At 36.1% G+C, this 16830-nt stretch overlaps 2 pseudogenes; both read left to right on the top strand.

Annotated features, from left to right (window-relative positions):
* Window positions 1-4028: 4028 nt before the first annotated feature.
* Window positions 4029-7022, top strand: LOC132163404 (senescence-associated protein 13-like; annotated as a pseudogene).
* Window positions 7023-13370: 6348 nt separating this feature from the next.
* The window catches only part of LOC132163003 (uncharacterized), a 17000-nt pseudogene continuing 13540 nt past the window's right edge, over window positions 13371-16830 (top strand).

The following is a 16830-nucleotide window of genomic DNA, read 5'->3' as shown; positions in this document are numbered from 1 at the left end:
TTTTTTAAAATTTTTTAATTTTTAATTTTTTTTTATTAAATTTATGCACTGGGTCAATCGAAATGACAATAAAATTTCTAGCGTCAAAATTTTTTAACAGTCGTTATTCCTAACCAAAACACACCGTTTCACCTCATTAAAAATATTAATTTTTTATTAATTTTATTTAAAATTTAAATCTAAAATTAAAAAAAAAAAAGAAAAAAAAAAGAAAAACGATCTAAAATAGTATGGCATGCTACTTGATCAACAGGTCACCAAGGGTAGCACTAGATGGGAAAGTTGCAAAGGAAGTGTGGACAGGTAATGAGATAGATTACTCTGGTTTGAGAGTTTTTGGTTGTCTAGCCTATGTGCACGTACCTAGTGAAGAACGATCGAAGCTTGATGCAAAGTCTAGACAGTGTGTCTTTCTCAGATATGGGAAAGGGGTTAAGGGTTACAAGTTTTGGGATCCGAAGGCAAACAAGGCGGTGATCAGTAGAGACATGATATTTGATGAAAATTTCATGTTGAAGAGTACTCAAGATAAAGAGCAGCAGGTGCCAGAAAGTAGTAGCAGTGATAAGCAGGTGGTGCAAGTGGAGTTAGAGACTCCAGTGCAAGAGAACACTTCTCAGGGTATAGAGGCCTCTACTTCAGGAGTTAAGGAGCATCACACTATAGCCACAGACAGGCCTAGACGCACTATCATTTCCAGTGAGTATACCTTTGGCGAATCATTTCCATTTTTTTACGTCACAGTGTCCAAAGATAGTTAAAGAAACTGAAGACATGTCTAAGGTTCCATATGCTAGTGCAGTGGGGTGTCTAATGTATGCTATGGTATGTACCAGGCCAGATTTGGCTCATGCAGTCAGTGTGGTGAGCAAGTACATGGCAAATCCAGGGAGATAGCACTGAGATGCAGTCAAATGGATTTTCAGGTACTTGAAAGGTACTACAGAGTATGACATCACTTTTGTCAGATAGAAAAGTGCTTTGTTAGTTGTCGGAATAGAAAAGTGCTTTCTTAGTTGTCGGATATGTAGATGCAGATTATGCAGGGGATTTAGATGACAGGAGGTCGACCATGGGTTATGTGTTCACTCTTGCAAAAGGACCCATATGTTGGAGATCTATGATCTAGTCCATGGTTGCGATGTCCACGACAGAGGCGGAATACATGGCGGCGGCTGAGGCTGTAAAGGAAGCTTTGTGGCTTATAGATTTAGTCAGGGAGCTAGGTATTCAGCAATGTGGAGTTCCGTTGTATTGTGACAGTTAGAGTGCCATTTACTTGGCAAAGAACCAGGTGTATCATGCGAAAACCAAGCACATTGATGTGAGGTTTAACAAGATTAGGAAATTGGTTGCTACAGGTGAATTGTTACTTGAAAAGATTCACACTTTTAAGAATGCAACGGACATGTTGACGAAGCCTGTTATTGCAGACAAGTTCAAGCATTGTTTGGACTTGACAAATGTCTTCAGTTGCTAGAAACAAGAGGAGAAGAGGTGGCATCCCCAAACTTATCAATTCCAGGTGGAGGCCCAATACTTGATTATCTTCAAAGAGGTGAATACTCGCCAAGGTGGAGATTGTTGGAACAAGTGGCTCATATTCTACTACTGGCCCATTGGATGTAATTAGTTTATGTGGGCCTGGGGACAAATAAGTTGTTGGGGGTATTTTAGGGTTTTCCAAAATACTTACAATTAGGGTTTTCCTATAAATATGTTATGTTGTAACCCTAAATTATTGAATAGTGAAATATAGCCGCACTCTCTCCTATGAACGTAGGCACATTGCCGAACCACGTAAATATTTGTCTCGACTCTCTCTTGATCTCTCTCTTTTCGATTCCATATTATTCATCATTGTTGTGCACAGTAACAATACTGACTATCATCCAATTATGTTGATACTCTTGCTTGATATTCAAATTAAAAGTTTTTGTTTGACTAGGGGTCAACAATGGCAGCTATCTAGATGCATGGACGAAATTAATCAACCTACAAGATGCAAACAAGTAATTGTTCTTTCGTTTTCAAGCTAATTTTGTTTTAATGTAGATAATATATTTGTCAAAAAAAGGGTGCTTGAAACTTCAATAGGAAACGTACCTCTTTAGCAACAACTTCCTTTTGATTTTTCCTAAGTTTAGGGAATGAAACAACTTTTTGCTTCTCTAAGAAAATATATTTCACAATAGATTCTCTTACTTTTCCATATACCATTAAAACATTATTTCTTTACAAAGTACAAGTTCCTTAACTACCCTCACTTTTTTCACAAAATTCCAACATAATCTCCAATTAAATACAAAAAGATAAAAGAAGAGAGAGGAAAGAGAAATGTTAATATTAAAATAATGTATAGAGAACCACTTTTGATTCCCTACATATTGAGAAACACTGTAGCAACCATTGAGGATGATTAAATGTAAGAAATCTGATGTAAATAAATTTTTATGATTTTTTTGAAATTTTTTCTAAACATAAAAAAAGAAAATGACATACAAGACATATGTTGCTAGTGCACTACTTTCTTTCTAATCGAATAGAAGTGTCAACGACCCACAACTTGTAACAATTCCAGCCACATGTGAAAGAAAAATCTGGCGGCCTGGATCTTTGAACCTTTATACCTAATATCAACCAATTTATAATTATTTATTTGTTGTGTCAAAATGAAAGATACGTTTGTATGAAACATGCATGAATTTTCAGACCATATAATTAAAGAACTTTCGTTGATACTGACGTGCATGGCCCCGCCAAACTACAAATATCTCCCCCGAACGCTATGATCATCATATAATTAACCTGCTTAATTGAGAAGCTATATACAAAATTTAGTGATAATCATTGTAGTGCATGCAATATGGGTGAGGTGGATTATCGTGGCAAAGTTGGTAGATGGTCTCTTGAGGGCCTGTAAGCTCTCTCATGAAGCTTCATGATGATTCCTTTGTCTTATTCTCGAGGGAAATTTGAGAGTAAGATGTACTAAGAAATAATTACCAGTTAATTATTTTTTAGGGCGTTACACCTCCTGGCTCCCACCCTTCTTGACTACCCAGATCGTGTTGCTTGTCTCTGCTTAAGCTTAACGTGTTTCCTAATGTCCTCGATCATTCAAAAACAACATCCATGAAAGGAAAAAAATACAAAATCACGAGATGCGCCACTTTTCATATGAGTCTCCTTGACCTTCAGCACTTGCTTTGAAGGATTGTTTGGGAACGTCCTCCATCTTTCTTTTTTTTAGATTTTCTTCATTTGTTAAACTTAATACTTTTCAAAAGGACTTCTTCTATACATCTGCACACTTGACACCACTTCGATCTCTCTTCTTTCCTAATAAAACTATTATTTACTTATGCAAAAAACAGTGACCTAATTTATAAGAATGTTTTTTTTTTTTTCCTAATATGACATATTAGTGAAAATAATTTTAAGTATTTTAGTACTGTTTTATGAAATGAATTATATGTTAAATCTTTTTACTTTTCAACAAAAAAAAAGAGCAAAAAGCAATCCTAAAAAACATTAGCAAACCAGCCCGTTGGACCCGCTTGCCAATCAGAGACGAAAAATCCCTATAAAAGATAAAGATACAATTAAGTACACAAACTCTCTCATCTTTCTTGCTTTCATTATGTTCAAACACCTTATCAAATTCACTTTTGGTAGTTTCCACCGTCATCCCACGATGAGCTACTTTGACCTTTGGTCTTTTCTGTAAGCCGCCTACAACAGACATTTGACGTGTGTGAGCACTGTATCAAAACAAAATAAAAAATAAAAAAATCACTTTTTAGCTAAAATCTTAACTAGTGAAAGCCGGGTGTCAATGTTTGATTCTTTTGGCCTTAACGTTGAAATACGGATATTCAGATTCTTATCCAATGGATAGAGGAAACCATGTGTTGACAGGAAGTGTTGGCATTTGCCAAGTTATATTGCCTGGGGGAAACTGACAAAGACACTTTGGTTTTACATAAGCATCTTATGTTCTGCCAACCAACAACGTTATATATATAATCCATAGCTTGGGAGAAGTACAAGTTAAAGTAACAAAAGAGCCAAAGAGGGATCAAATGGCTGCAATTGGTAGCAGAGAAAGCAGGTGGTCTCTTCAGGGAATGACAGCTCTTGTTACTGGTGGAACTAAAGGAATCGGGTTCTCTTCTCTCTCTCTCTCTCTCTGCCTACTACTCTTTTTCTGGTTTCTGTTTTCTGCTTCAAAAATCATTCTAATTACTGCAGATTTCTAAAAGATAATTAAATAAACAAATAAATAAATACCCATCTAAAGCGACATCTTATTTTTATTGCAAATCTGTTTAGAAGTTAATTCTACATGTATGACCATATTTAGTTAGAGCATCGGTTGGTTTGTTTCATTGAACTCTTTTGCTCTTTGGGATTTGGATTTTATGGCTAAAAAAACTGTTTTGGGATTCAACCCTTTATTTATTCATTTTCTTTTTTAAAAAATCTGGGGCAAAGAATTAAGAATCCATGGCTTGGCTTGACCTTTACCCCAAAAAATCTAATTTATTTTCTCATCAGAAAAAAAAAGAAGAAAAAAAAAAGGAAAATACTCTCTTGGTAATTGTTTTATGTGTAGTGTAGGAAAACATTTTGGAACTCTCTTGCTTGTTGTCATCATCATTCTACAGCTACGAAATTGTTGTTTTGTAATTAGGAAATATAACTTGTGCTTTTATTTTTGTTTTGTGAAAATTCGGTCACTATATGCTGTTTTCAGGCATGCTATTGTAGAGGAATTGGCAGGCCTAGGGGCAACCGAATTATTATCAGCTCTCTCTTTTACTGGCTTTTATTTTGAGCTTCACAAAAAGAAATTTTCTGTTTTTATGGCTTCAGCTTCATGAGTTTTGAGACAAACGGATGGATGTTTGTATGTATATATAGGTATGCGATTGTGGAGGAATTGGCAGGGCTTGGGGCGACCGTGCACATGCTCTCGCAATCAAGGTGATTTGAATAAGTGCTTGCGTGAGTGGGAGGCAAAGGGGTTCCGAGTTACTGGTTCAGTCTGTGACCTTGTGTCTCGTCCCCAACGAGAGGAACTTATGAACACAATTTCTCATCAATTTGACGGCAAACTCAATATCCTTGTAAGTCCTTGGTTTTCTGTAGTATTCATTAAGAAAAAAAGTCATGCTATACCTAAGAGTTCTATCTTTCTTTTATCTCTCAAATGTGATGTATCTTTTAAAATTATTAGCATTAAATTTGATAATCCAATAGTAATTTTAAAAGTCACATCACATTTAATGAGATAAAAGGGGAATAAAACCAATGGTACCAACTACTGAAAATATTTTTCAAAAAATATTTTACTCCGAAACAATGGAGCATTAGTCATACTTTGATTTCTATTCATTTCCTTAATTTATAACTTTCAAATTAGAGGAATAACTTAGTGAGTATATTCATAATAACCTTTAAAAAAAATGCCTTATATATATATATACCAAAAATTTGTTTTTGTTTGGAATTGCAAAATATATAAACCGTCTTTTAGGATATTGACTAAAAATTAGCTCATGCATGTATTGCATCTACTATATATCATTATGATTATTGTTTATAATAATGCATATTCACTAAAAATATAACCAATAACAGTGGTTTTAATAGAGCCAAGCGTACATATATTTAAAAAGAATTGACCAATGACTGGTTTTAGATAAATAACGTGGGGACCTCCATTACTAAACCAACCACAGAGGTGACGGCTCAAGATTTTGCATTCATCATGGCTACCAACCTTGAATCCACTTACCACCTAAGCCAACTCGCTTATCCTCTTATGAAAGAATCAAGAGGAGGAGGAAGTATTGTTCTCATTTCTTCCCTTAGTGGAATGTTGGGAATAGATGGCCTGTCGATATATGGAGCAAGTAAAGGTACATAACTTATGTATATTTATGCAATTTTATTTTCATAATTAACAGGTTATCGATATTGTAAAAATTTACATAGTGGCTTGAATAATTGAATTGCATGTTTTATATATATATACACACACAGGAGCAATAAACCAACTTACTAGAAGCTTGGCATGTGAGTGGGCACGAGACAATATTAGGACCAACTGCGTCGCACCTGGGGCGACAAAAACTCCTTTAACAGAGAATGTAAGTGCATTAATTTGTCTTAATTGTTAGCATAATCATCATTGAATATGTTTTCCACATTTCTTTCTTTCTTGTTTTATTTTCTGTACTATATTTTTCGTTTTGGATTTGTTGCTGATAAAAAGCATACCCTTTTTGGGTTTTTTAAAAATTCCTTATAACATTTTCCCTATTTGCATAGAGGGAGGGACAAAAAAAAAAAAAAAAAAAACCATTTTAAACCATTCAATTAAGTCTCTATTTTCGACCCTATTGTCTTCAAAATCCACCTATATATGCTCATACAGAGTTTTGTTTTTTTTTTAAAACCATTCAATTAAGTCTCTATTTTTGACCCTATTGTCTTCAAAATCCACCTATATATGCTCATACAGAGGTTTTTTTTTTTTTTTTTTTTTGTTCCGGTGATGGTATATATTTTTGTTTTGGTTGTGTTTGTGTAAAATCCTTTAAAATCCTTGCGGTTAATTCCTAATACTATTATATATTATTACAGTTATTCGAAGGCAAAGTCTTGGAAGCTATAAATTCACGGACACCTATTGGACGACCTGGGGAGGCACAGGAGATATCACCTTTGGTAGCGTATCTCTGCCTACCTGCAGCCTCTTACATTACTGGACAGACAATCTGTGTTGATGGAGGGATGTCTGTGTACGGATTAAATCCCTAGAACAATGACAGATGATCAGATATGATAAAATCAATCTCCTTAGTTGAAGCTGTTTTCAATAAATTTCCCGACTCCAATTGTTCCTTTTATGTCGTCTTTTTTATGTTTGTTTGTTTTAAGATCTAATTAATGCTTGTCACATGTATCGATCTCATAATATATAATAAGCTTCAGCAGAGCCTGTTTGATTTTATCTGTCTTATGGGGTTGCTGGTTTTCTATATAATATGAAAATTTTGATTTGACACACCGTACAAAATATTTGTACTTTGGTGCTTGAAGATGTATATATTTGTGCTGCTAAACTTAATTTATGTGATTCCTTTTGTGTTGACAGACTGAAATAAATTTGTTTCCTCCTGTAATCATCCTATTTATCATATATATTGTTCATCACACCGCAAGTGTCTTCTGTGAATATAAAAGTAAAAAAAAAAAAAATACAAACAAATTAAACAATTTCAACCATTCCCAAAAAATTATTCTGAACAAAATTCTCAAGCAGAGAACACATTGCAATCATAATTCATAAAGCAAATCAATCATGAAGAAAAGAATCGAAATTTATTTGGAAAACCATTTGAAGTACTTGAAGGGAAAAATTCTGAGACAATTACTTCGAAGAAATCCACGATGATAAAATATGTTACAATATCTTATCAATTGTTTATACCCAAAAGTTGAAATCTACACTAACAATGAACATAATATAATCAATTACCTCTCTAGAAATTACAATACAATTTTCTCAGAAAAATCTAAATCCAACGAATTTTTCCCCCTACACAAAACTTTTTTTTTTTTCCTTCCTAATAGAAAAAAATAATGTTACATACTACACAAGTACAACCCTATCTCACTGGTGCTGTAATACCCCGGTCCCATATTGGGAAGATGAGAAGAAGCCCACATAGAGTGGGTGGTTTATAGAGATAGTCATGGGTACTAAGTCCCACATTGTCTAGTTACTAGGTGAAACTGGGCATTATAATAAATTCTAGGAAAGCTCCAAATTGACTAGTCCTTTTGGGGTGATAGCGCAGATATGGCTAGCGTTTTTTCCTGGGTCATTATAAGTGGTATCAAAGCCACCTAGTAACGCTAGGTCATGTGGTACTGGTAACATGGACCTGACGAGGACGTCAAGAGTTTAAGATGGGAAGTTTGTAACACCCCGGTCCTATATTGGGAAGATGAGAAGAAGCCTACATAGAGTGGGTGGTTTATAGAAATAGTCATGGGTGATAAGTCCTCCATTGCCTAATTACTAGGTGAAGCTGGGTTTTATAATAAATTCTAAGGAAGCTCCAAATTGACTAGTCCTTTTGGGGTGATAGCGCAGATATAGCAAGCGTTTTTCCCTATGTGGTTACAAGTGGTATTAGAATCACCTAGTAACATCCGCTCATGTGGTACTGGACGACTGCATGACGTGGACCTGACGAGGACGTCAGGAGTTTAAGAGAGGGAGTTTGTAACACCCGGGTCCCATATTGAGAAGATGAGAAGAAGCCCACATAGAGTAGGTGGTTTATAGAGATAGTCATGGGTGCTAAGTCCCACATTGCCTAGTTACTAGGTGAAATTGGGCTTTATAATAAATTCTAAGGAAGCTCCAAATTGACTAGTCCTTTTGGGGTGATAGCACAGATATGGTTAGCGCTTTTCCCTGGGTCATTACAGGTGCCACATCAGCCACTGAGATAAAGGTGGATATATGGGGGTTAGTATATACAACATTATTCAAGAGAAAATACATCTTATTCAATATAATAATGTTAGAAATTACCAGGGGCGGACCCAAGATTTGTAGTTGGGGGGACGAACTTACGTAAGCACATAAATATATATCAACTCTTTATATGTGTATTTGTAATCATAAATGATAAATTCATTTAACTTGCGATGCCAAAACAAATATTATGAACCCAAATGACCACAAAATAACCAAAGTTTTTCCCAAAGCTAAAGCTAAATGTAAATGTTAAATTCAAGTTTATAAACCCAAGGTTGTCCTCCAGGATTTGCATGAAGTAACTTATTAAATTTGTAGTGTAGGCTTGCAAGTTTACTGGTTATGTAGGCCTGGAAGGCTGCAAGTGCCAAGAGAGAGAGGATGAGAGAACAAATTAACACATCAAAAGGGGAGCAAACATTTCAGGGGGACGGACACTTAAATTTGGGGGGACTTTTCTCATTATTTCTCATTGAAAGCCCCTGATAGCAAGGGCTTAAAAACTTTTGGGGGGACACAAGGCTGGACGTAGGTTTGCCTCTGTTCTAGGGTCTATAAAGTATGTATTTATAGGCCCACAAACCCTAAACCTAATAAAAGTACAAAATTAAATCGAATTAAAACCCTATGGCGCCCGTCCGGACGGAACTTAAGCCCGCCCTGACGGCCACAGATATAAAACATAAAAACACGAAAATAACATAGGCTTCCGAACGGTCTCTGGACGAGGACTTCAGACGAGGCTCTCGGCTTTAGGCCCATCCGGATGGGCTATAGATGAGCTTGTAGACGAGGCTTGCTGATCTACATCATTCTCGCCGGGTTGAAGATAATTCATCCTCAAATTCGAACTGATCTTTCCACGGTCCTTCGGGTGCATTGTCAATTCATTCCATTCTCTTGTTCTCAAGGTCAAGACAAGACAACACCCCACAAGAAACCTGATGCTCTTAATCACTGGCAGGCTATGATGATTATTTTGAAGGCTCCACATGCCGCCTTGCAATACATCAAGCTTGCCGCACTTTCCTCGCATCTTTTCCCTTCCATATGCCATGAAAATATTCAAGAATGGGTTAGTCGTTGTCTCCCTTGTGAACATGTAATTCTCTTCAACCGCATAAAACTCATCACAATCGCTGTTAAGAGAATCTGACAAAATATCATCTACACCAAGGATATCAATATAACCTACTTCATCATTAAAATTAGGCACTCCGCCTGAAAGGTCTTCATCAACCTCATTATAATCTGCGATGCCATCCGTAGGTCCTTCCTCTTCCAAGGGGTCATCTTTTTCGGGGTAGAGGCGCCAAACGTTGGAGGAAACCAGTCTTCTTCATACTCTCCCTCTAGGTCGGATGGCAAGAGCTTTTCCTTAGGATCTTCATCTGAGATCGTCATCATAGGTTTGTGGAGAATCCCAATCCCTAAATCCTTGTGAAGGATCTTCGTCATCATGATTGGACTTCTCATTAATGAAATCGAATTCCTGGAACTCCTCATCAACAAATTCACCTTCCTCTTCCACATCATATGGATTTGGTAGATGGAATTGGGAATCGCGAATAACGGTCAAGTTGGCATGTCGCGGAATCTCCGTCTCAATCCATGCCTTTTGCCGTTGAGATCGCACCATACTAAGGATAACCACGTTGTCCCTATCCATAAAACGTGGAGTTGGTTTTCAGCGACAAATGTTAGGACCACCCATATTATTCACTTGGTTAGTGAGGATCTCTATCTGTCCCATGAGGATCTCCATCATCTCCTCCAAGCGTTGATGCCAACGAATTGCCGATTAACTCCTCCTCTCTACCGCCTCTCTAGGCACCTTCTTTTTGTCATATTTTTCTATATTTTCTTTAATATGGGACTTTTTGGGTTGCAAGCAACCTTGGAAGTCCGGGGTGTTGAACTTGACACATGCGTCCCATGTAATAGCATAAGCTTGTGCCATAGGAAATTCCTTCCGCACTCCGCACCCTGCAAAATAATTAACAGGTTCACTCTCAACGATAAATTTGTCTTAAGTCTTTCGCCCCCGCGTACCGCGGTCTTGGTTGACGACGACGAGCGTTCGGACCATCCATGCATGTCGGCCAAGTGATCGATAGGGACTCTGTATTGGGTGTGCACCTGCTCCCTCTTTTGAATGGCTATACCACCAAACCTCTCCTCCATGTGCCGCAAACAAATTGCCGGTTGCTCCTTACATGCCACCTCCATGCGCACGGCACTTCGTTCATATCTGCACAACGGTTGCCCCTCTCCCATTCATGGAAAGTAACTTGAGCTCTGATACCAACTGATGCAGCGTGACTTAATGGGCTGCATCGAATAACGACAATAAAAAACGGATAGGTATTTTTAGATATTGATTCTATCAAAGATTTGAAAAATCTTCTCTAAAACGCTAGATACTCTCTAGGTTTTGAAGCAAAATCATGAAGAAACTCAATTCTGAGTCATCTTATTGAACAAAACTCAATCATAAACAACAACTGCCTTCTAGGGTCTATAAAACATGTATTTATAAGCTCTCAAACCCTAAACCTAATAAAAGTACAAAACTAAATCGAATTGAAACCCTACGGTGCCCGTCCGGACAGAACTTAAGCCCATCCAGACGGCCACGAATACAAAACATAAAAACACGAAAATAACACAGGCATTCGGATGGTATCCGGATGAGTACTTTAGATGAGGCTCTTGGGTTTAGACCCGTCCGGACGGGCTGCAGATGAGGCTTGCCAATCTACATCAACTTGGCTCGGTAACACACAAAATTTTACCTTTTATTAGACAGTTAAATGTAATAAATCAGGATTCAAATTTTAAAATCTGAAAATCTTATATTTTAAAAAATCAAATGAGATCTGAATCATTTTTCCTTACTGAGTAACATCCTCTCATCATTTAAAGTTAGAATATTAGACCAACTTAATTGACAAAGAACAGACTTTGTTATTAACATCAGCATGAAGCATCCAAATAATTCAAAGCCCTAGTGCTAGCAATCATCAATTATTAAGTTTTTTTCTCATCCTTAGATATGATCATATGAGTTGACTATATATGCAAAAAATAATTTCGAAAGTGTTGTAGTAGTAGGAGTTATTCAAAGTTGGAACGTGGGAACAATATCTCCGGACATGAATTATTAATTTTTTTTCATAATAATTAATAAATTCTTATGAGATCTAAGGAGATCAAAAAAAAAAAAAATGTAGTGGTAGTTTACTGAATTGTATTTTTCCTAAAAATAAGAGAGGACTCTCGTTTGGCTCGCGAAATGTGTATTTAATTAGAAAAATAAATAGTTATTATTGTGAATAAAGAAGAGTGGAATGAAATAATTATTTATATTCATTAGTTTGGTAGCATCACACATGCTCTAACTAGAATAGAATCAAGATTACTAAAAATTAACCCCATATTATTATTTTTTTTCAACTCATATTTTTTTTTAAATAAAAAATAAAAAGAAAAAAAAAAACATAGAAAACAAGGTGCGCCCACCACCGGCCTCTTCTGTGGGTGGGGGTGGTCGGCCACCCACTTTATTTTTCATTTTTTTTTTCAAGTTTAAAATAAAATAAAAAATAATATGGGTGTTTTTAGAAAATATATTTCATTTCTTAAGGAATAACTATGTTGTGAATAAATTTACAAACCAATACCCAAATACATGGACACTCACAAAAATAGAAAGAACAAAAGACAAGATAAAAATAATACTTTAATATTGAAGAGAAATATTAAGCTTCCACTTGCTTCTTGCTTGATAATTCCTTACTTAATCTAACAAACATAATATCTTATATGAGGATTTCTTACATGTGAACACATACATTACTAACTTACAAAAGTCAATAAAAGCAACTCATTAAGTTGCTACATATTAAAGCCTAAAATAGATGCACTTAACTTGCTTACTAAAAGTCAATAAAAGTTGCTCTAACAATTATAACACTTAATACTATGGTTACAAAGTCCACAAAGGTGGTTAGCACTCAAAAGTTAAAACTAAAAATCATAAAGTCAAATAAGGTTACCGCCTAATAAATATTCTTTTGACTTCTAAGGCATGCATAATTTACTAAGCTAATTAAAGTAAAAGAAAGATGCGCCGAAATGTTAGAATTTATTAGAAGGAAACGTGTACAACCTTCTTGCATGCTTTCTTTAACTTTGCATTTTTATTTGTACTTCCAACAAATTATTCCTCTAAGTAAGAGATTATTTATTCTAACGAGAATAACTATTTTTAGGAATAGGCCCTTACGTACCAAACAAATGACTGTCTATTCCTAAGTCATTCAATTCTAGTGGTATATTCTGCAAACCAAATGGGCATCTCCCGATTTTTCATTGCATTCGCAATTATCCTATAAACTATAAAACTCTCAATGTCAAGTCGTCATCTTTAAAAAAACTTTGCAATGTCACCGCTAGAAATAATGTTATATTTACTCTCACTTCTTTACACCTATTTTTATATATCCGTATGTGGCTTTTAAAATCACAATTGGATTAAAATCCAATAAAGATGCATCTCATATCTAATTATAATTTAAAAGCCACCTTAAGTGTAGAAAAGTGAGAATAAATGTAGCATTATTCAAAAATAAATGGTTTCGGTTTAGGTCTTTGACATTTTCTTTGATTACAGCATCTAGGAGACCCATGATAACTCTTCACACACACACACACACACACACACATATATATATATATATATATATATATATAAAAAAACGAGGAGCACACCGAATATGTGCGGAGTTTTCAAGAGAGAGAGATGGGTAGAAGGCGGCGGAGAAATGGTTGGAAAGCTAGGTTGCTCTCTCAGGCTGCGAGAACCACTTTGGTGAAGTCTGTGGCCAATGCTATTCCTACTTATCTAATGTCTTTGTTTCTTCTACCTAAGTCCTTTTGTGCTTCTATCAATTCCAGCATTCGGAAGTTTTGGTGGGGTTATCCGCAGGAAAAGAAGCATTGTCTTTCCCTTTTGGCTTGGGATAATATTTGTAAACCTAAGTCTTTGGGTGGCTTAGGTATCCGGTCTATGGAAGCCATTAACAACTCTCTTCTTGCTAGGCTTGGCTGGAAGTTGACATCCAATCAACCTCTTATTTGGGTGGATTCTCTTAGAGGTAAGTATCTCAAGCATGGTGTTTCCTTTTTGAATGCCCCCTCTAATGCTCTTTCTTCTTGGCTTTGGAAAGGGCTTCTTAAGAATAGAAAGGTAGTGGAGCAGGGAGCCTGCATTTCTATTTCTAGTGGTCAGAATATTGATATTTGGAATAACCCATGGATCCCCTTGATGCCTAATTTTAAGCCTATTTCGAATGAGAATTTGGTGGGGCTTCCTTCCTATCAGTTGAGGATCTTATTTGCCCTATTGGTCGTGGTTGGAACTCCTTATTGCTGCAAGATCTTTTTGATCCTATCACGGTTCAGCATATTCTTAGCATCCACTTGCCTCTTTCTCCTCAATTTGATAAGTGGTGTTGGGTTCCCTCTCCTTCAGGGATGTTTTCGGTGAAGTCAGCCCATGAGCTCTCTATTTCTTTGGGGGGCAGGGTTTCTCCCTTATCAACTGATGCTTGGTCTTCCCTTTGGGGATTAAAATTGCAGGCTAGGTTGAAGCATTTGTTATGGAAGGTTGCTTGGGATATTCTTCCTTCTAGGGCAAAGATTGGTAGGTTTGTTGCTAGTGTGGATCCGGCAGCTTGGCTTTGTCCATTCTGTAAAGGACCCCCAGAGACTCTTTCACATATTTTTTTGGAATGTGATTTGGTGAGATTTTTGTGGAGGTCCTCTCCTTGGCATATTTCCATTTCTGATTTCTCCTATATGTCTACTTCAGAATGGATTCTTGCTATACTCTCCCCTATGGCTAATTTTGGCATTACCAAGGTTGAAGTTAGGAAGTTTCAACTTTTTGCAGCACTTATTTTGGATATTGTTTGGAGATGTAGGAACCTTCTTATCCATGAAGGGGTGCAGCCTATCCCCAGTAAAGTCTTCTTTGAAGTCTCTAGCTCTTTTAATAAGCATCTTTCAGCTTGGTCAGAGATGGCTCTTCCCTCTTTGTGGATCCCTCCTGCTGCTGGTTGGATAAAAGGCAACTTTGATGTTGCTGTGAAGGGATCTTTTGCAGTTGCTGCTGCTGTGCTTAGTGATGAAAAGGGTGCTATTGTAGGTGCTGCCACGCAGAGGTTAAATTGTCCAGATGCCCTTCAAGGAGAGGCCCTTGCAGCCTTGCTGACCACTCGACTGGCAGCCTCTTTTGGTTGTAATTTTCTTTCTTTGGAAGGAGACGCTCTTCTAGTGGTGTTAGCTATTAATAACCCTTCCCTTTTCTCTTCTTGGAATTTTGCTAATTGTATTTCTGATATTAGTGTAGTTTTAGCTCATTTTCAAAGTTGGAATGCTTTGAAGGTTTCACATAGTGCCAACTTTTGGGCACATGCTCTAGCTAAATGGGCCGCTTCCCATCTTGTTTTTGGAAGCATTCCCACAGGATCGCCTATTCTCTCTTCCATCCGGATCAGAAATGGGAAAGATCCTCCCCTGTAGTCATTTTCCTTCATTCAATTAGAAAAAAAAAAAAAAAAAAAAGAAAAAAAAAAAAAAAAAAGATGGAGTCTTCAAGGAATGACAGCTCTTGTCGCCGGCAGAACAAAAGGAATAAGGTTCGCTCTCTTTGCCTTGTCTTGCTATCTTCAAAGTAATCTGTCATACATCTTTAAAAAATCATCAATATATCCATGATGGGCAATAAGAATGATAAATTTTCAGATCTTTTGGTATAGGATTAGCTAGGATTGCTAGCTTTGTTCCTAGGCTTCATGAGTGCCTACGAGCATGTAATTAAAGTCTTTGTTCTATGGTTTGTTTATGGCTATAATGATCAAACTTTTCATTAAAGTAGAGCTATGCATGCATAGCTCTCATGGGTGTTATTCATTATTAATTTTAATGCAAAATCAATGATATAGAAGAGAAATTTGCATTAAAAAATGTAGAAATGACAGTTTTTTTTTTTTAACAGGCCTGTGATTTTAAACAAAATACTTTATCAAAGTATAACTTTTCATGCCAAATTCTAGCGATGGATATTCTCAGACCGTAATAATGGAACCTCTTTGGCTTGGTTTCATTTTGTCTTCATTAATGATACATGTACATAGAGAGAGAAATTTTAAAATTCATAGTTTTGTGTCGCAATTATTCGACAATGTTGATGTGTCACTATGAAATTATCACATCAACATTATAGAATAATTATGAAATAAAAATATAATTTCAAACATTACTCTTATAATCATTCATAGCTTCATTTCCATGATTTTTATTTACTTATTTTTTTAAAAAAAATAAATTTATACAATAATTGGGCTTTATAAATGTGTTGTTGTTTTTGGTACATGTGATTTTAGAACTTATTTTTTAAATTATTTGACTGAAAATGTTTGAGAATTATTAAGGATCACAGATAATATATATAAGACTGCCAATGTACACGTTTCATGTAAAAATTCATGATAAATACCAATAAATACACAAATAGTAAAAACAAACGGTGTCACCTTATTATCATCTAAGTGAAGCATATAGCGTATACATTAGCTTTCAGAATGTTTGTTCATGCGACCCTATCATAACTGCCTCATCTTCCTAATAAAACTGATCCACCTTAATTTATGATCATTAGGCATGCTATTGTGGAGGAATTTGCAGGCTTAGGGGCGATTGTACATACATGCTCTTGAAACAAGGCGGACCTAAATGAATGTTTAAGTGAGTGGAGAAAGAAGGGCTTCCAAGTCACGGGTCAGTGTGCGATGCATCTTCTCCAGCTGAACGAGAGAAGCTAATAACCATCGTCTCCTCCATCTTTAATGGAAAACTCAACATCCTTGTAAGTCCCCCACCTCTTCCATTATGTATAAGGTAACATTTTGAAGAGTTTTTCTTATTTCTTATTGTTCTGAATATTTGGCTCTAGATTAACAATGTCGGGACAAACATACTAAAACCGACCACAGAGTACACAACTGAAGATTTCTCGTTTATCATGGCCCCGAATTTTGAATCTGCTTACCATTGGAGCCAAATTTCACATCCTCTTCTAAAAGCTTCATCAGCAGGAAGCATTCTATTTGTGTCTTCAGTTTGTGGTGTTGTATCAGTGACCTATGGATCCATATATGCAGCAACTAAAGGTAATTCTAGATGTATTATTATTGTTA

Source organism: Corylus avellana, chromosome ca10 (assembly GCF_901000735.1).
Source record: "Corylus avellana chromosome ca10, CavTom2PMs-1.0".
NCBI classification, from domain to species: Eukaryota; Viridiplantae; Streptophyta; class Magnoliopsida; order Fagales; family Betulaceae; genus Corylus; species Corylus avellana.
The sequence above is the reverse complement of the archived record's forward strand: the minus strand, read 5'-3'. Positions and strand labels throughout refer to the sequence as shown.